Raw genomic sequence first — 21,510 nt, forward strand, 5'->3', positions numbered from 1 at the left:
TCTACCAATCAATCTACTATCGTGGACATACCCCTTGATGGACTGTCGAACATCTTTAGTCGACAGTTGGTGCGCCAGGTAAAGAGCGTGCATGTTGATCCTCCAGCGAACCAGATGGACCTCAAAATCACCGCCATCTGTGGCAATTTAGCTTCTGGCGGCAGCACCCTTCACCTATGATGGAGCCGCCATCTTGAGGCTATTCGCAATGGCTCGATGTAGCTACGCAACTCGTCGCGAATTCGCGGCAGTACGCTTTGGTACGTGGAGTCAAGCGACAGATCCTGTTCGACGCACATGGCTCTGCGTCCTGCAGCAACCCGAGTAATCAGGCTTGCCATCGGCCGCAAGACATCGCGCTCCTGTTTTCCTCCTCGATCTACATCCAGCTCGATGCGTCATCAACCGCGGTCTTAGGCTACGGAGCTCGAAGTACTTGGCGGCATCATGCATGCACCGGCTGACAAGATGTCGTCTCGATTGGAGCATATAAGGAGCCGATCAATAGCGAACAAGCAGGAAGAGACGGCCGTGAGATCAACATGGCATGCAAGCTAATTAAGCATTGAGGCTTGTATGCATGTGCACATGCACGGATGCAACGACTACAACTACAACTCCACGCGCCCGTCCGACTGCATCGAGCCACGAAGCGAGCCATGCCACATCGCAATGATGATCGTTGCGAAGAACGACACTATGACAACCATCGCCATGATGATAGGCCGAAAAGCTCGAGGGCCAGGTAATTTCATCGGCGTCAACCAGATAACGTCGTACGCCATTGACCAGACGTTCTATCTAAAGATAAGTATACTTCCTATATCTGCATTTAATACAGCTTTCTCCTCGCCATGTTTCTCTAATTATTATTTCTCTGGTCGTTCTCCACAATTAATTTCTCCATGCTTAAGATACTCCAATCGTTCTCCATGCGTAATGTCTTTAAGACACTCCATTTATTCTCCACCGACTCATCGGTCGGTCATGTTCTCATTCGTGTTACCCAGAGATGGCCCTATCCTCAACTTCGCTCCTACACGTGTATGAGCCACGCTCTGCGTTATGGACAGTCAGCAGCGGCTCCTTGGCAACGCGCTCTCTCTTACGCGTACATGGGTGTCGGCCACTCCGCGCTATAGAGTTTGGGCTAGTCAGGGCTGGTGACGTGATATAGAACCAACTAGCAGGAAGTTACTCATATTTAAAATATGAACACTTCAAACAAACATAATGTTTATCTACTCCGCTCTACTGCCTTCATCGCCGAGTTCGTATATTTTATTTTACATCATGTACTACCCGTTCTACATATTTGTATTGCAGGATCATCGTTCGGGTGGTCGCACTACCTGGCATTCGAACTTCTCTGTTGATCAATTGGTCGAACCACTAGGTTCATAAACTTTGTCGCCGACCAGTTGGTTGGACTGTTCGGCGCTCACTTCTACTCGGCGCTCACTTCGCCGCCGACCAGTTGGTTGGGCTACTCGGTGCTCGATTCTTCGCCGAGCAGCTGGTTGGATTGTTCGTCGCTTCATCATCAGCGATGCTAGGGCTTGCTAGCTAAGCTGGGGACTCCTCGACGTTCGGATTCTTCATGCAAGCATCGCTAGCTAATCTGGGGACTCCTCGTCATTCGAATTCTTCATGCAAGTGTCGCCAGCCAAGCTGGGGACTCCCTTGGTGGTCGGATTTTTCAACGTTTTGATGGCGTTGCATGCCATGTGTGCTATCAAAGCTGCTCCATGCCGTTCGGATCAGGGTGCTGATCTTAGGCGGCACGTTGGGGCCTTGATAGATACATGGCAGATGACGCTAGCTATTCCACACATCAACACTGGAATATCAAGCTCCTGATTTCTTTTGACCCTACTACAAGATTTATTCTTTATCTTCTAGTAGGCTTGGGGATTAAGTGTGTACACTTCCCCTTGCGGTAAAATGTACTGCTATGCTTTCTTAGCTACGCTGGGTACTGCTTCTTTTTCTTCAAGACCTAGACACTAGGTGTACCTTACACCTAATCTCAGGCTTGGGGACTATAGTGTGTACACTGTACCTTGCGATGCACGTACTGGTTCTTCTTCATGATGTTTTGACTACGTCAAATTTGTCGCTTAATGCCTCTATTCTGCTCTGATGATTATGTCGTCAGCGCCATTGCACTTGGCACTTAAGTGTGTACATTTCTCCAACCAACAATTTTCAAATTTTTATCTTGAGCTTCTTACATCCTAATGGTGAGCCTTACTTGGCTCAGTCCGAGGGTAGCTAGCCAGATAAACTGGTTGGCTTCAATTTTCACCACCCAGGTCACCAGTTAAACTGGTTGGCTCCAATCTTCACTGCCCAGGCCATCAGTTAAACTGATCGGCTATAATTTTCATCGCTCGGATCATCAGTTAAGATGATTGGCTTCATGACAAACTGCTCGGACTTGACCAAGACGGCGTCACCAAGCGGATACAAGGCGCTCGAGGACTAGCTGTGGGGGGTCTACCCCTAGGTACCCACGGCGAGGGACATGAGCCGTAACATCAGGGATGGACCAGCCCATGACATCAAGACTTGCGACGCATGACACAAGTCAGCGTACACTGCAAGGCTTTAAGACGATATCCTGAAGATGGTGCAAGATTTCTTAGGATATGCTGTATATTAGATTCCTTGTAAAGATTATTACTTGCTCGATTAGACTAAGATCTAACTGACCTGTAACCCTACCCCTCTAGAGTATATAAGGAGGGCAGGGGTCCCCTAGTCGACATCCCCATTCGACACCTTATCTCGTATTCCAGCAATACAAACCAGCAGAGCACAGAACGTAGAGTTTTACGTCACATTGATGGCCTGAACCTGTATAAATCTTGTGTCTTGTGTCTCTGGTACCATCTAGTTCCTGATCACGCACATCTCTACCAATCAATCTTCCATCATGGGCATACCCCTCGGTGGACTGCCGATCATCTTTAGTCAACACCAAAGGGGACTAAATCAGCCAAAAGACACCCCTGCTCCTCATTAATGCACAGAAGGTGAGAGGGAGGGTGAGAAGAAGGGCATTTTGGTCTTTGTATAGTAGCTTTAATGGCCTTCAGTCCCTGGATCCAAACAGGTAGGACTAAAATTTAGTTCAGGGACTAAATGGAACCAAACAAGCCCTTAATATTGTGAACCTTGTTTCTCAATGTTGCTATCAATGATTAACATTTGATCCATTTGTCTTTCTTTCCATCTCTCACTTACGTATGACAAGGTGCAGAGTCTGCATTGGCGCTACAGGGAGTGCAACCATCATCACCGAATTTTACTATTGCATCACAAGAGAAAAGAAGGGATCTATGATGTGTGTCAGCAAAGGGAAGGAGCACTAGAGTGGGGGGTAGAGCAGAAGCGTCCGGATGGTTATTTGTGTCAAACGTCTGGGCGCTAGTGATACCGTTATCCAAAAATAAAGCATATGCTACGACAGGTTTAGTTGGAGTAACTGAAACAAGGCAATGGGAGTTTGGAATTTAGAAACTAGAAGCATACCCTGCGCATTGCCATGGGATTTTCTTAAAAATAAATTTGTTATATACATAGCATTACTATATGGTACTATGTATACTATGTATATATGAATTTGACTTGCATGTTATTTTATTGTATCAGATCTGGTAAAAATCGATAAGCTAATAGAAGAAAAACCAATAAAATATTTGATTACATTATAGAGAAATAGGTGATGAAACAAATAGCATATGTAGATGACTTGTAAAGATTAAAAGTATTGCACATGATAGAGATGACGTGGATATTTTTTTTGTAATTAATAAAGGATGATATGGACTTAGTGAAAAATGATGTGAACTTCTTGCATGAAGAGATAGAAGATTTAGTGGAGTCACTTTGTGGGGAATGATTATAGTGGCCAATGGGCCATACCGGGTGGGCATGGCCCAAAGGGGGTCGGGCCGACACGACACGTCGTGCCTCTCGGGCCGTGCCTCTCTAGGCTATGGGCCTGGCCTTCGGCCCAGACATGGCACTATAGGTCGTTTTTCGTGCCGTGCCAGCCCGCTAAGCACGGCAAAATTTACGTGCCATGCCGGCCCGTGGCCCAGCAGAGACTCTTCTTCATCGCATCCACTAGAGAGCTAGAGAGAGGGAGCGGCGGGGGAAGGTACGTAGCTGAAAGCATCTAGGCCCCTAGTTGGGTTTCGGTGATTAATGACAATACATGATTACTGTGACTAACGTGTGTTTTGTAGAGGCAATTAAGTTAGGTCACGGTAATGGAGATCGATTGGGCTATCATGGTGGTCATGCCTCTATGATGGAAATCGTTTTAGTTTTCAAAGGATGGACGACAAGGTTAAGGATGGACTAGTTCTAAGTATCGATTGGAGTTGAAGAGACACTTAGAGTAGTTTAGAACTTTGTTTTTCCTTTGGCCGTACTATTAAGGGGGGTATGGACGGGTAGCTTGATATAGGTGAGTCTAGAGAGTTAGGTGTGGTGCACACTTGCTAAATCTAGCACTAGGTAGCTCCTAAAAAGCCCTTAGATCCATTGGAGCAAATTTTATTCACATATGATTGAGAGTTGGAAGTGAATGGAGGGTCAAATACTGACCGAATGCTGGCGCAGAGTCCGGTCAGTTCATTTGATCAAGGTGAAATCGTCTGGTGTGATCGGACGCTGAGAGGTGAAGTGACCGGACGCTGAGTCCCAGCGTCCGGTCGACTCCAGTAAGGTTCCAGAGAGGGAAAATAATGACCAGACGCGTTCGATCAGTATTGACCGGACGTTGTCCAGCATCCGGTCACAACTTAAACACTGGAATTTGAGGAGAACTGATCAGAGCATCCGGTCAACATGATCGGAGCATCCGGTCACCCTGCAGAGGCACATAACGGTTCGTTTTTCCAGCCATGGTTATAAATACTTCCTCCATTCGTGTGTGGGGGTACTTTTACTCATTCCAACAGCTGAGAAACACCTTTAAGAGTGCCAAGAAGAGCAAGGTCCTAGTGAGGTGATTGAGATTTAAGAATCCCAAAGAGAGCCCTCATTAATAAAAGTAAGAGTAAGTGTGCATCCACCCTTCTTGTTAGGCTTATCGTGGTCAAGTGAGAGTTCATGCTTGTTACTCTTGGTGATCGCTATCACCTAGACGACTTGGTGGTGATTGGGAGCTTGGTGATCATCTAGTGGAGCTTATGGATGACCCAACTCAAGTTGTGAGTGGTTGTGGGTGATTCACCACGACGGAGTGTCAAAGAATCAACCCATAGAGAGCACTTGATCCTTGCACGGATCAAGGGGGAGCTACACCCTTTGCGCGGGTGCTCCAACGAGGACTAGTGAGGAGTGGCGACTCTCCGATACATCGACAAAACATCGCCGCGTTCCTCCTTCTCTCTTTACTTTGAGCAATTCAATTCTTGTCATTTACATTCATAGAATTGCCATGCTAGAGTAGGATTGGAATATAGGTTGCTAAACTTTTGTGTGGTAGATCAATAGAAACACTTTCTAGACACAAGGGGTTAATTGGGCTAACCATATGATTTAATTATTGCAAAGAAATTTCGAATTAGCCCAATTCACCCCCCCCTCTTGGGTATCTTGATCCTTTTAATTGGTATCAGAGCCTTGTGCTCACATATTTAGGCTTAACCGCCTAGAGAAAGATGTCTCACGGGGATGGACCTCCTCCTATCTTTGAGGAGGGTGATTTTCTATATTGGAAAATTCGCATGGAGGCGTATCTAGAAGCTCTAGATGTTGGAATACTTAGAGCCACCTCACAAGGCTTCCCAAAACCTCTGGATGCTACATACCTACAAGACGATGAGGTGAATTACGAAACATGGAATGCAAAGGCTCGAAACACCATCTTTAGAGGCCTTTGCAAAGATGTGTTCAACCGGGTAAGGAACCACAAAGACGCCCATGCACTATGGTCGGATGTTTGTGCGCTCTATGAGAGAACAAAGAGTGGAACGCTATCATCTTGTCATGAAAAAACTAAATTCTTTTGAGATACTTCCTAAAGAATGTGATAATGAAATATACTCACGCTTGAATGTTCTTGTAGAGGAAGTCAATGTGCTTGGACTCACTCAAATGCAACCATCCGATGTTGTAAGAAAGATCTTGAGTGTCCTTCCCATTGACAAATATGGGCATATTGTGACCGTGCTTCATCAAGGTGATCTTTCCACCGCTACACCGACATAAATCTTGGGAAAGATCAATGCTCATGAGATATACATGCACATCACATCTCAAGATGGCTCATCCTCTAACAAGAAGAAAGACAAGGACTTGGCATTCAAAGCTAGCCAAGAGAAGGGCAAAGCAAGACTTGAGTATGAGAGCTCAAGTGATGATGAAGTTAATGATGCTAGTCTTGCTCTCATGGTGAAAAGAACCGCCAAGATGCTAAAGAAGCTCAACAAGAGTGGCATCAAGTTTGATGGCAAGAAGAAGTTCTTCTCAAGCTCTAGAAGAAAGCCAATCTCGGAGATGGATTGCTACAATTGTGGAGAACTTGGTTATCTAGCACATCAATGCACAAAGCCCAAGAAAGACAAGTACAAGGATAAGAAAGATGACTCAAGCAATGAAGAAGAAGATGAGAAGAAGAAAAAACAAGCCATACAAGAAGAGAGATGGCAAGAAGAAGGACTTCCACAAGAAGAAGAAAAGTGGAAAGACATACATCGTCAGTGATTGGCTCATAGACATTGATTCATCAAGTTGCTCATCCGATGATGATAGTGATAATGAGAAGGTGGCCGCCATTGTGATTGACTCCTCATCATCTTCACCAACACCACCGCTATCATCCTCTACACACCTATGTCTTATGACCAAGGGTGAACGAAAGGTATCAAATGATGATTGTAGTAGTAGTGATGATCATGCTAACAATGATGATTGTGATAGTGATAGTGATGATGATGAATTTGAATCACCTTCATATGATGAACTTGTCAAATTGCTAAACAAATATATTAGAATCATTAGAAAGACTAGAGCTAAGAATGACAAGCTAGAAGCTAAGAATGATTCTCTTTTAGCTAAATGTGATGTAGCCGAAAAAGCTAGTGTTGAGCTTAAGAAGCAAATGATGCTATATCATCCAAACTCAAGGAGCTCATGTCTTCTAAGAAAGAGCTTAAAGATAAACATGATAAACTTAAGAGGATACACAATGAGCTCATCACTAGCCACAACAAGCTAAAAGAAGAATATACTACTCTTAAGATTAATCATGATAATCTTGTCATGCTCAAAAATTTCTATCCAATGAGCCACATGATGCTACTAACAATGTTGTTAAGATTGATATAGCTACATCATGTGATGATTTTATCTTTGAGAGCATTAAGCAAAGTTCTAGTAGCAAGGGCAAGCAAGTGGTTGAGGCCGATGATTATGATGAGTTTGTCAAGCTCAAGAATGATAATGAAAAGCTCAAGAAAGATCTTGAAGAGATCAAAAGCCACAATACTATTGTGCTAGAAACTCTTGATCATGATAGTGATTTGACTCTTGAGAATGAGAAGCTCAAAGAAGAGAACAAGAAGCTCAAGGAAGAGAAAAATAATGATGCTCTCAAGGAAGAGAACAAGAAGCTCAAGTTGGAGAAAGAGCATCTCAAGATTGGATTGAGCAAGTTCACAAGAGGCAAGCATCTTTAAAGTGAGCTACTAATAAATATCGTCATGAAGATGGATAGAAGTGGCATTGGGTACATGGCAAACAAAGAGAAGAAGGCTCAAGCTCAACAACAATAAAAGTCAAAACCAAAGCCAAATAGATGTTTTGAGTGTGGACAAGAAGGCCACTTTGCCCATGAGTGCCAAACTCTACCACCACAACCCTTGCCCAAGCATGCTAGACCTTTTGCTTTCAATGCTCATTACATGCTTAGAAAGGATTATAGTGGAAAGATAAAAGTCATGTTCTTAGGACCTTCCAACAAAAATAGGCCTAAGAAAATTTAGGTAGCAAAGTCGCTTGTTGAGAAGGTGAAGGGCCCTCAACAAGTTTGGGTTCCTAAAGCTTGATCTCTTGTGCGTAGGTAAACTACAAGACCGGTGGAAGTCATTGGGTTATTGATAGTGATTGCACACAACATATGACCGGTGATCCTCGTATGTTCATCTCACTAGATGAAGAAGTAGATGGACAAGAAAGAATCACATTTGGAGATAATTCAAAGGGCAAGGTTAAAGGATTGGGCAAAGTGGCAATATCAAATGATCATTCTATCTCAAATGTGCTATATGTTGCTTCATTGAGCTTCAACTTACTATCTGTTGGACACTTGTGTGACCTTGACTTCCAATGCTTATTTACCGAGAAGGAAGTTGTTGTATCTAAAAAGAATGACGATCAAGTGATATTCAAAGGATTTAGATACAACAACCTATATCTAGTAGACTTCACCTCTAAAGATGCTAACTTGAAGACATACCTATTCACCAAAACAATATTTGGATGGCTATGGCATAGAAGACTTGCTCATGTTGGGATGAGCTCACTCAAGAAGCTAATGAAGAATGATTTGGTAAGAGGGTTAAAGGATGTGAAGTTTGAGAAGGACAAGCTTTGTAGTGCATGTCAAGCCGGCAAGCAAGTTGCAAATACTCATCCAATAAAAGCTTTCATATCAACCACAAGAGTGCTAGAACTCTTTCACATAGACTTATTTGAACCAACAACATACAAGAGTTTGGGAGAAAATCTTTATTGTCTTGTGATTGTTGATGACTATTCAAGATACACATGGGTATTCTTCCTTCATGACAAATTCGAAGTTGCATCATGCTTCAAGAAGTTTGCTAAGAGAGCACAAAATGAATTTGAAGTGAAGCTCAAGAAGATTAGAAGTGACAACGGCAAAGAATTTGACAACACAAACATAGAAGCATATTGTGATGAAGTTGGGATCAAGCATGAGGTCTGCGCAACTTATACTCCTCAACAAAATGGTGTAGTTGAGAGAAAAAACCGGATATTGATCACTCTTGCAAGAACAATGCTTGATGAGTACAACACTCCCGAAGCTCTATGGGCAGAAGCTATAACACCACTTGCTATGCATTCAACCGCCTATTCCTTCAAAAGTTCCTTGGCAAGACACCTTATGAGTTTCTCAATAGGAAGAAGCCGGACATCTCCTTCTTTAGGGTGTTTGGTTGCAAATGCTACATCTATAAGAAGCGGCAACACCTAGAGAAGTTTGAAAAACATTGTGATGTTGGTTTTCTTGTTGGTTACTCATCAAAGTCCAAAGCATATAGAGTATTTAATCATGCCATCGCTTGGTTGAAGAAACATATGATGTGGAATTTGATGAATCCAACGGCTCCCAAGGAGCACATGAGAATCTTGATGATGTAGGTGATGAACCATTGAGAGAGGCTATAAAGAACATTTCGGTTGGAGACATCAAGCCTAAAGATAATGAAGATGATGTACAAGTGATTGATCCACCTTCTTCATCAAATATGCCACAAGATGGTGAAAAAGATGGGAGAGTACAAAACGAAGACACTCATGTCTCCCATGAGCAAATGGTGACACAAGCACAAGATATTGATGCTCCACAACCTCCTCCTCAAGTGGTCAATAGAAGAAACACACCTCTACTACAAGATCATCCATAAGATCTCATTATAGGGAGTCCATCAAAGGGTGTAATGACTCGCTCACAAAAACTTGCTTCATTTATTGCATATCACTCTTTTGTCTCTTGCTTTGAGCCTACTAAGGTAGAAGAAGCTCTTCAAGATCCAGACTGGATCAATGCCATGCATGAAGAGTTGAATAACTTCACCCGCAATAAAGTTTGGACTCTTGAAGAGCGGCCAAAAGGTGCAAGAGTCATTGGAACAAAGTGGGTGTTCCGCAATAAGCAAGATGATCAAGGTGTTGTTGTGAGGAACAAGGCAAGACTAGTTGCAAAGGGGTTCTCTCAAGTTGAAGGTTTGGATTTTGGAGATACCTTTCAACCGGTTGCAAGACTAGAAGCCATCCTCAAGCAAATGAGAGAAGGGATTTTCATCTCTTAAGAGAAATATACAAATGATCTTCTCAAGAGATTCAAGATGGATGAATGTAAGCCAATCAAGATACCAATGCCAACTAATTGACATCTCGACCTAGATGAGGGAGGTTGTAATAGAACCGACCAATTATACAAAATTAAGTAAGAAAATCACCTGCCAGAGCAGACGATTTAGCAAACTTAAGCCCGTATAACCTGGTAGTTCATGAAATCACGAAGGATTTCAAACCAACTCACATACCAGCAAAGATCATAATAAGTTTAGCGGTCACCATCACATATTACATAAAAGTTTGCATCACAGGTACATCAGAGTTTAAACATAGTTATTACAAACGAGTTCGAATAAAAGTAGCGGAAGCCATTTGTTCAAAACCACACACACTCACATGGAGTTCAAATACAGTGCCAGCTAATGATCATCTCCAACAAAAGCATTAGGCGAGACATAAGGAATGACCATGCCCATAGTCCTAAGCATCACCCATCGTAGGATAAAGGCAGTTGATATAGTAGCCGTAATACATCTGCCCATCTGCAACAAGTGGGAATAAAACCCAGAGTACGAGAAGGTACTCAGCTAGACTTACCCGACATAACCGAAAATAAAGTGACACCAAGGATTATGAAGGGCTTTATAGTAGGGTAGCTGACTCATTTGCAAAAAGAGGCATTTTTAGTATTTCAAGAACCTTTCCAAAAGCATTATTGTCAAGTTAATTATTATTAACCTGTCGACTACATTTGCACCTATACTAGAGCAAGCATGTGATTAAGCAAATAATGATAACCAATGATCATTAACAACTTCCATAATATCATATTCATTATAACTATCCAAGTGTTCCATCAACATTACTACGATGAAGTAACTCAAGTCAAGTGTTCACTATCCAGTGAACGATGGCGATTCGAATCGATTATTAACCAGCTGGTAATTTATTCCTTACACAAACCTCACTCACCCGCTAAAGTGAGGTATCGGTCACTGAGTCAACTATCTAGGAAAAATCATGAGTTTGCCAGGAACCACATGTACCTGGGGGCCGACCGACTGCCTTTCGGTCTTATCATCGCGCCCCCGTGTCCTACCACACCTGCTCCGGTACAGTGCGCTATGGGCAATCTACTCGGCCCAAATAATCTTCCAGCTTCATGGTCGAAAGGTACTTTATTTGGCTAGCTAAATGTAAGGCATGCGTTCAACATGACCTGAGGCCCAACAACGGTCGGTCCTTAATCGACACAGACGGAAAGCACTATAGTCCAGAACTCTGTAAGTCTCCGTCCGGTCTCAACTTCAAATTAACACTTAGTTATACCATGACTACATAGTTATCCAAGTAGATCTAGGTAACCACCTATAGCTCACAGGTGACAGGAAATCACCCGACTTCTACCGGTCTAAGCCAGCTAAGCATTGACTCGACTGCAGATACCAGGGTAACAAGGATATAGTATAACAAAAGTAAACAAGGTATAATGCAGCAACGGTTGCAAACAACTCCTAAACATAATGCATCAATTAAAATAAAACATTAATTAATAATCGCAAACCGGGGAGAAAAATGCTCTGGGGCTTGCCTCTCTCGAAGGAGCTCGGGCGGTGATCGGGGCACTCTAGAAGTTCCTCAACGTCCTCCTCGTCTGCTTCGGTCACTTCTTGCGGCTGCACCTCGAGCTGCTCCTCAGGCTCCTCAGGTATGACGACTAGGCTCTCGGTTTGCGATCCTGTATGATGCAGGTGCGTAAGTGCTTATGCAAAAGGTGCATCGGATGAAATGAACATAATGAATATGCTTGCATGCAAGGTAGTCAACATCATCCAAGAACATGTACTACAAGCACATGTTATCTACTACATTCTCTTCTACTCTTAATATGCTACGTCAACACATCTTATTAAATGCTTCAAAGATACACCAAAGCTTCACTAATTTCTTAATCATGCATAAAGCATCATTTGATTAAACCCTAATTAATAATAGGTTTGAATAGAAACATCTATTTTTATAGCATAGAAAAATCTTAGAAAATTACCATAGCACAGTACTACCCTAAGTAGTCTACCATCCAATTTTTATGGCATTTGAATAAGTGAAATAGCCTACACAAAAATGACAAGCTTGGACCTAATTATGAGCATGAAAATACTTTGTATTATAAAAAGTGTCAAACAATAGATTTAGTATTTTTTCTAGGTTCTAAATTGTAAATAATCACTGTACAAAAATTATCACATGTATGTTTTATACAAATTTTGCTCTCTAGCAAAAATAACAAAAATCAGCCATTAAAGGCACTTGAACTACACCTCATAATTTTTCTACAGGACATGCATGGCATATATTTTTCCTAGAAAGTACATTACACAAGAAGAGTGACAAACTTAGAATCATATTTTTCTAATACATATAGGATTTACTAAACATTTTACAAGATATCAGCAATATCAAGAATTAAATAAAGCTCTACATTAAAGTATCTCAAAAATGACATGCAATATTTTTATCATGTAGATCTGGTGACAAGGAATATAACAAAATTTATTTCAACAAATTTGGAGCCATTTTGAGCAAGTTATAAATTCCCAAAGCATTTAAATAGAAATCTGAAAATCATTTCTTAAATACTTTCAAAAATCAACCGATGAAAATGCTGGGTGCACCCGGTGCTGTGCACCCAGACCCAAGTCAGGGTGCTGACGAGCGGGCCCCCATGGTCAACGGCCCCCACCTGTCAGTCACACCGAGACAGGGGTAGAGCTGACCGGCCGGCTCTCGCCGACGGTGAGCTAGCTAGTGGTGCGGTCACCACCAGCAGCTCACCCGCAACGAGGCAGACGTGGTGCACCAAGAGAAGACATGAGAGGAGCTCAGAATGGAACTCAACAGTGTGCATGGCGGAGCGGAGGCGCGGCTCGTCAGCAGCACATCGACTCTGGCCACGGCAGGGCACGGGGAGGCGCGTAAGAGTTTCGCGACGGCAAGGCGGTGCTCATGTGCGCGAAAGGAAGGAGAGAAGTGGAGCGAAGAGGGGCTGTCCGGCCAAGCTCCGGCGAGGAAGAGCTTACTCCGGCGAGGAATTACCAGCCGGAGAAGACTTACCACGACGAACAGACTCGAGCACTGGTTGCGAGAGGTGGAGGCGATGCTGCTAGCGAGATGGAGCGGCCTACGGCAAGCTAGGGCGGCCAGGCGAGCTAGTTCCGGCGAGGCGCGCAGTGGCGGAGGTGAGTGCGAGAGTTGCTGCTGCTGCTGCTGGCGGAGTGAAGAGGGAAGTGGGGGAGTGAGGAGGAGCACAGCGCGATCGGGCAGATGAAGGCACGACAGGAGGGGTGCGGGGCAGGCCAGTGGTGCCACGCGGCGTGCTCGCCGGCGCATGGCGGCCACGCGGCGTGCACGCCCTGGCGCGGTCGGGTGAGTACGCAGCGACGGGTGCGGCGTGCGGGAGCAGGGGCGCGGCGCTGAGCAGGCCGGGCCGGCTTGTGCAGCTAGGCTGAAGGCGAGGTGCAAGGCCCATTTAAGGAAAAATGTTCTTTTTCAAATTAATTTCAATTCCTTTTTCATGCAAACGAATTTTTGAATCATTTCAAAGCAGTTTCAAAAGTTGGTGTAAAAATAAAAGTTGTTCCATTTTTCAAGATCTACAACTTTACTTTTATGACCAAAGTCCAATTCCAAATAGATTTTGAATTACAAAATAAACATCAATATTAATTCAAAACCCTAATTTTGAAGAATTATTTAAAAGCAAAATTTGGCAAAAATTTAAATACAAACTTTGCTCCAATTTGTATCCTAAATATTTATAAGCTATCCTAGTGATCAAAACAAGAAATCATGGCATCCAAACATGAGCATGACATTTCACATTGTTTTAAACATAATGAATTTCAATCAACTTAAGCACCACATGAAATGATACTTCATTTCTTTCGAAATGAAATGCATGAATGATGCTTATGCAATGAGGTGATGATGATTATGCTCATGGGATGAAATGGTAATGCATGCTTAACACCAAGGTGTTACAGCCCTCCCCCTTATAAAAATCTTGTCCCGAGATTTGGGTTACGAACCATTTGTTATAAAAATCTTCATAAGCTTTTTGTAGATATTCTCCCGTTTCCCAAGTTGCATCTCCCTCGTCATGGTGATTCCACTGTATCTTGTATGTTTTCACCACACTATTCTGAGTAGCACGTTCTTTAGTGTCTAACACATAGACCGGTTGCTCACAATACACCAAATCTGATTTGAGTTTGATGCCCCGAGGTTCTATTCTTTCCTCCGGAACACGCAAACACTTCTTGAGTTGTGATACATGGAAAAGTGGAAAGATGATACTCATTGTCTCAGGTAACTCTATCTTATAAGCTACTGGACCTCTTTTTTCCAAGATCTTGTATGGTCCTATGAATCTAGCGGTAAGCTTTCTTTGGATTTCAAACCGTTTCTTCTTCATTGGCGTGACCTTCAGATAAACATAGTCACCAACTTCAAACACAAGGGGTCTCCTTCTATCTACATAACTTTTCTGACGTGATTGGGCCACCTTCATATTTTGTTGGATAATATGAACTTTCTTCTCGGCCTCTTCTACAAAGTCAATACCATAATACCTTCTTTCTCCTGGCTCAATCCAATTCAGTGGTGTTCTACATTTTCTGCTATATAAAGCTTCGAATGGAGCCATCTTGATGCTTTCTTGATAACTGTTATTGTAAGCAAACTTAGCTAATGATAACCATGACTCCCATGAAACTCTAGAAGACAACACACAGGCTCTTAACATATCCTCTAGAACAGCATTAACTTGTTCAGTCTGACCATCTGTCTGAGGATGATAAGCGGTACTACGAATCAAACTAGTTCCCAAGACTTTGTGCAAATGTTCCCAAAAGTGAGCCGTGAACTGTGGCCCTCTATCAGATACTATAGTCTTTGGTATACCATGCAACCTCACAATTTCTGCAATATACTTCTCGGCATATTGAGGTGGTCGATAATCTGTCTTGACAGGTAAGAAATGAGCGGTCTTGGTAAGACGATCCATAATCACCCAAATCGAATCATGTCCCTTTTGAGTAGTGGGCAAACCCAAGATAAAATCCATACTTATATCATCCCACTTCCAACTAGGTACGGACAAAGGTTGCAACAAACCGGCAGGTTTCATATGAATAGCTTTTACTCTACAACACATGTCACATCTGGCAACATAGGCTGTAACTTATTTCTTCATCTTGGTCCACCAATAATGAGGTCTCAGTTCTTGATACATCTTACTATTTCCCAGATGGATAGATAGCTTAGAAAGGTGAGCTTCATCCATGAGTTTATTCTTAAGCTCTCGATCCTTGGGAACCACAAGACGGTCATCAAACCACAACATGCCCTATTCATCCACTCTAAAGTGCTTAGACGGCTCTTCTTTTATTTTCTCTTTGATGTGAAATATTCCCTTGTCTATTTTCTGGCCTTCTATTATCTTACTCTCCAATGAGCAACTAATTTGAATACTATGTAACACAGCAGGATGCATCAGATCGAACCCATCTTCAAGTAATGGCTACACATTCAAGCAATGGGACTTTCTACTCAAAGCATCTGCCACTACATTGGCCTTTCTAGGATGATACTGCACATTCAAGTTGTAATCTTTGATCAATTCTAACCATCTTCGCTATCTCATGTTCAGCTCTGGTTGGGTAAAGATGTACTTGAGACTCTTGTGATCTGTGAAAATATTGCACACATTACCAAGTAGATAATGTCTCCAAATTTTTAGGGCATGCACAACTGCAGCAAGTTCAAGATCATGTGTCGGATAGTTGACCTCGTGCTTTCTCAATTGATGTGAGGCATAAGCAATAACTCTCCCTTCTTGCATAAGAACACAGCCCAAACCAGTTTTCGATGCGTCGCAAAACACATCAAATGGTTTCTCGATGTTTAGTTGTGCTAGAACAGGAGCAGTGGTCAACAGTTTCCGCAAGGTGTGGAAAGCTGCTTCACACTCCTCTGTCCACACGAACTTGTGATCTTTTTGTAGCAGACTTGTCATTGGCTTGGCAATCTTCGAGAAGTCCGGTATAAAATGACGATAGTAACCAGCTAATCCTAAGAAACTTCTAACCTCAGGAACTGTGGTCGGTGCCTTCCAATCCATAACCTCTTGCACCTTACTTGGATCGACTGAAACTCCATTTTTTGACAGAATGTGACCAAGGAAAGGAACTTTCTTCAACCAAAATTCGCATTTACTAAACTTAACATATAGCTTATGATCTCTAAGTCTGGTCAAAACAATTCTCAGATGCTCTTCATGATCCTTCTTGTTCTCGGAGTACACCAGAATGTCATCAATGAACACAACCACAAACTTATCCAATTCTAGCATGAAAACTGTATTCATCAGAAACATAAAGTATGCAGGAGCATTTGTCAAGCCAAAGGACATGACAAGATACTCATACAACCCGTATCTGGTGGAAAATGCGGTTTTCGGTATATCTTGGGGCCTAATCTTGATCTGATGATAATCGGATCTCAAATCTATCTTGGAGAACACCTTAGCCTTGGCTAACTAGTCAAATAGAACATCAATATGAGGCAAGGGATACTTATTCTTGATGGTTACAGCGTTAAGTGGCCTATAATCCACACACATTCTCAACATGCCCTCTTTCTTCTTCTTCACAAACAAGGCAGGACATCCCCATTCAGACTTGCTTGGCCGGATAAACCCCTTTTTCGATAACTCTTCAAGTTGCTTTTTCAGCTCAACTAATTCATCCGGAGGCATCCGATAGGGTCTCCTTGAAATTGGAGTTGTTCCGGGGATTAACTCAATTCCAAACTCAATATCCCTATCTGGCGGAAGACCAGGTAACTCATCTAGGAATACATCTAGAAACTCACACACTACCGGAATCTGATGAATAGGAATAACTTCAGTAGCACATGTCACACTTATAAGGTCTATTCTCCGAGGCAATGGTACTTGGAAAGTACCCTCACCCAGGGGATCCTTAAGGGTAAGTACCCAACTTCCTGTATCTATAACTGCTCCCCAATCCTTCATCCAATTCATCCCTATAATGACATCCAAAACTAGTCCAGGCATAACTATCAAGTTCACTCAAAACTTTTTGCTACCTAATTCAAGGGTTGCCCCTTGAACCATCCGATTGGTCAAAACATCAGCCCTCGCTGAACTTATACGGTAACCATAACCTAATTCTGTGCATAGTTGTTCATGTTTCCGTGCAAATGCTTGACTCATAAAAGAATGCGATGATCCAGAATCAAATAGAATAACTGTAGGGTGTTGGTTGACAGAAAACTTACCAGCGGTTATGGGCTCTCCCTCAGGAATCTCATCCACAGTCGTACTATGCACCTGAGCAGTATAGGTCTACTGCTTCTTCTTGGGCGGATAAGGACAGAACCTTGAGAAGTGGCCAGGTTGATCACAATTGTAGCAGGGTCCCCTTACTATACAAGCAGATCCCACAGCTCCCTTAGAACTGCCCTATACCGTAGTTACGGCTGCCTTGTTGGACTGCACTACCATCTTGTAAGGCTTCTATGGTCCCCTGAAATTTTGACCTCTCTGCTATGGTGGCCTAAACCTAGCGCCAGGTGCAGATGGACGATAGGGAGGACGACCTCCTGCAGGTGCTCTTGCTTGGGATGGACCACCTTCTAGTGCTCTCTTGCGAGTCTTGGCTGCGGTACTGGCGTTGTTGTTCTTTTCCTGCTTCAGACAATCACTGATAAAGTCATTGAATCTGGCGTGGGTGTTGGTACCCACATGCTTCATCATCTTTGGATTGAGTGTTCTCTTGAAACTGGCGATTCTCTTAGCATCGGTGTCAACCATGTCGGGAGCATAATGACACAAGTTGTTGAAAGCATGCAAATATTGCGTCACGGTTTTGGTGCCCTGATTCAATGCCAAGAACTCTTCCAACTTCATCCCGGTCAGCCCGGGTGGAATATAAACTCCACGGAAGGCCTCAGCGAACTCTCTCCACGTAATCTGAGCATTTGGAGGGAAGGTGGTGCGATGGTGCTTCCACCACATTCCCGCTGGTCCTTGCAACTGATGTGCAACATACTCAGTTTTCAATACCTCAGTCATCCTCAACACACGGAATTTATCTTCCATAGTGTTGATCCATTCTTCAGCATTGAGTGGTTCTGTTGCTTCCTTGAATATTGGCGGCCTGGTGTTTATAAAATCTTTGAAGTTACTGTACTGATTCACCCCATTGCCACCACCCTGATTGTTACCGCGCTAAACATTGTTGGCGATGGTACGTAGAAAATCCTCCATGTTCTTCTGGGATTGTTCCGTGTTGCGATGACTCCTGAGCAACTGTGCGAAGAACATCTCTGGGGTGAGTGGAGGAGGAGGTGGCAAATGTGGTTCGTGGGGGGGCTCATTGTTGTTGCCGTGGTTCCCACCACCACCACCGGTCCTAGCACCATTAGCACCGGTCTCAGGGGCCTCATAAGTGGTACGACGAGTATTTGTCATCTGCATATTTCAGCAACAAGTAATGATTGAGTGAAGCTGTAATAATTGTGAGTGAATGAAAAATTATGCCGAACTGAATTTACTGGAGAGAATAAATTCATACAATAAAACAGAGGCACAATAATCGCATCCTAATTAAAACAACATCACTAATTAAATTACTTCAAATGCAAACATCGCGTTCAATACAACCAAATTGCCAGCATACATACACTAGACTTTTATGCGTTCAGATATCGCATTACTAGCTAAGTTCCAATCACATGCCAAGTCTCATCAGTTCGAAGCAAGATACATTAGATTACATGCTAACAAAAGAAAGGTCATCGCGATAGGACCTAAACACTAGCGCAAGGCAACTAGCCTACTCCTCTAGGCCGTCGTCGAGGTCGGAGACGTCACCATCGCCCCTAGGTGAAACTACAGGCTCGTCCTCGTCGTCGTCGTCGATGTCCATGCCAGCGGCGTCTGGAGGAGCATATGGGCCAACCCCATTGTAGAGCGCGTGAAACTCCTCGTGCAGGTTGATGTTGTACTCCTCTAGCTCATCGACCCTCTGCAGCAGAAGGTCCCTCTCGTTCCAGGCTTCATTCCTTTCCTGAACCAACTGTCCAATCATGCGTCTGCATTGTTGTTGGCCTTAGTCAATGTATGCACCCGCTGCATAGCTCTATCACCTCTCTCTATCGCCTGGTCCCACTGTAAGCTCATATCAGCCAACTGCTCCTGCAAACTAGCTATAGCACGCGCCTGCTTCTTCTTCTGCTTTCTTACCTTGAGCTTATCATGACTACACAAGCCAGTCAAAGTCCAGTAGGTACACTCAAGACCCTGATACGCTCTGATAGCGGCAAACATAGCACTCATAGCATGGTTGTCGCTAGCCTATACCTCAGCTGGACCTCTAACCAAAGCACTTCCCTAAGGCTGAACCCAAATAGCATCACGAGGATCATCCCTAGGAAAGGTGCTAGCTAGAGCTGCTACAAGCTCACTAGGAAATCTGCTCATGATGTCTCTGATGACACGAAAAGCTGCTCCCTCTGCACCCTCAATAGGAGTGCGACCCTCAAACTCCAAGTGCCAACCATCCCACTTTGGAGCATCACCAAGAGCAGGAACTGTGATCTCTACCACTGCAAGTCCATCCTTTACTAACTGGCTCTCATTCTAAGAGTACATCGGCTCTTGACCCTCTGGGTACCCCACATCATGGAGCACTCTCCAAAGCAAGGTCGGCATGCCAAACTTGCTCAAGAAGGTGTCCGTGGTGCGGTGCTCCCTCAGGGCCAACTGACGTCGAGGTGTTCTTCCTCCGGTGGACTTACGGGCGGTCTGCTTCGTGCGGGCCATCTGTAGCAAAATTTCTTTTATTACCCTGTGGGAACATATTTTAGGTGATACAACTTTTATCAAAATGAGATAATCAATTTATAAGGGGAGGAATGCATGACATGAATGAAATGCACAAGTAATATGATGTATGTACGTGCCGTACGTTCTCACAAACTTATGAAATAAATAATTTCTAGCGATGAATTCGGTGGCATACAAACGATCTCTCAAATACGTATCTATTACGTTCTACACGATAACGTTGTTATGTACCTACAGAAGATTCATTTCAGCCCAATTTCCAATGAATGCATAAAAGCAGTAAATTTTTATCTACACGCTCTACACGAATCCCCAGATACGTGTACAACGGTATTAACTACCCGAACCATCATCCTATTGACGGCATCGCCTCAACAGACGGAATACCCACACATGAGATACCTTTGTAAAACATGCGTAGAACATGTAATTACTCCAGCATCATATAAGCATTCACCCTAGATCGGTGGTGTATCCGATCATGCTCTCACAACACACACTTACCGAGGCGTAGAGGCAAATGATCCATACACTACCACTCAAACAAGTGGCACTTATACAATAGCACACCGTATGAGCAACGAAAGAGAAATATGATGGAAGAACCCCAAGTCAGTACTTAATTAAGCCACCCAGAGTCCTTAACTGGGCATAAAGGATATGACCACTGGCACACTTTTTAGTTTGGAAATCACGTTTTTCAAATGCCTTTTTGTTTTAAATACACTTGTGAACAGTAACACGCTAAACCATGCTCTGATACCAGCTGTAACAGAACCGACCAATTATACGAAATTAAGTAAGAAAATCACCCGCCAGAGCAGACGATTTAGCAAACTTAAGCCCATATAACCCGGTAGTCCGTGAAATCACGAAGGATTTCAAACCAACTCACATACCAGCCAAGATCGTAATAAGTTTAGCGGTCACCATCACATATTACATAAAAGTTTGCATCACAGGTACATCAGAGTTTAAACATAGTTATTACAAACGAGTTCGAATAAAAGTAGCGGAAGCCATTTGTTCAAAACCACACACACTCACATGGAGTTCAAATACAGTGCCAGCTAATGATCATCTCCAACAAAAGCATTAGGCAAGACATAAGGAATGACCATGCCCATGGTCCTAAGCATCACCCATCGTAGGATAAAGGCAGTTGATACAGTAGCCGTAATACATCTGCCCATCTGCAACAAGTGGGAATAAAACCCTGAGTACGAGAAGGTACTCAGCTAGACTTACCCGACATAACCGAAAATAAAGTGACACCAAGGATTATGAAGGGCTTTATAGTAGGGTAGCTGACTCATTTGCAAAAAGAGGCATTTTTAGTATTTCAAGAACCTTTCCAAAAGCATTATTGTCAAGTTAATTATTATAAACCTATCAACTACATTTGCACCTATACTAGAGCAAGCATGTGATTAAGCAAATAATGATAACCAATGATCATTAACAACTTCCATAATGTCATATTCATTATAACTGTCCAAGTGTTTCAT

Source organism: Miscanthus floridulus, chromosome 3 (genome assembly GCF_019320115.1).
Source record: "Miscanthus floridulus cultivar M001 chromosome 3, ASM1932011v1, whole genome shotgun sequence".
In the NCBI taxonomy this organism is placed as follows: domain Eukaryota; kingdom Viridiplantae; phylum Streptophyta; class Magnoliopsida; order Poales; family Poaceae; genus Miscanthus; species Miscanthus floridulus.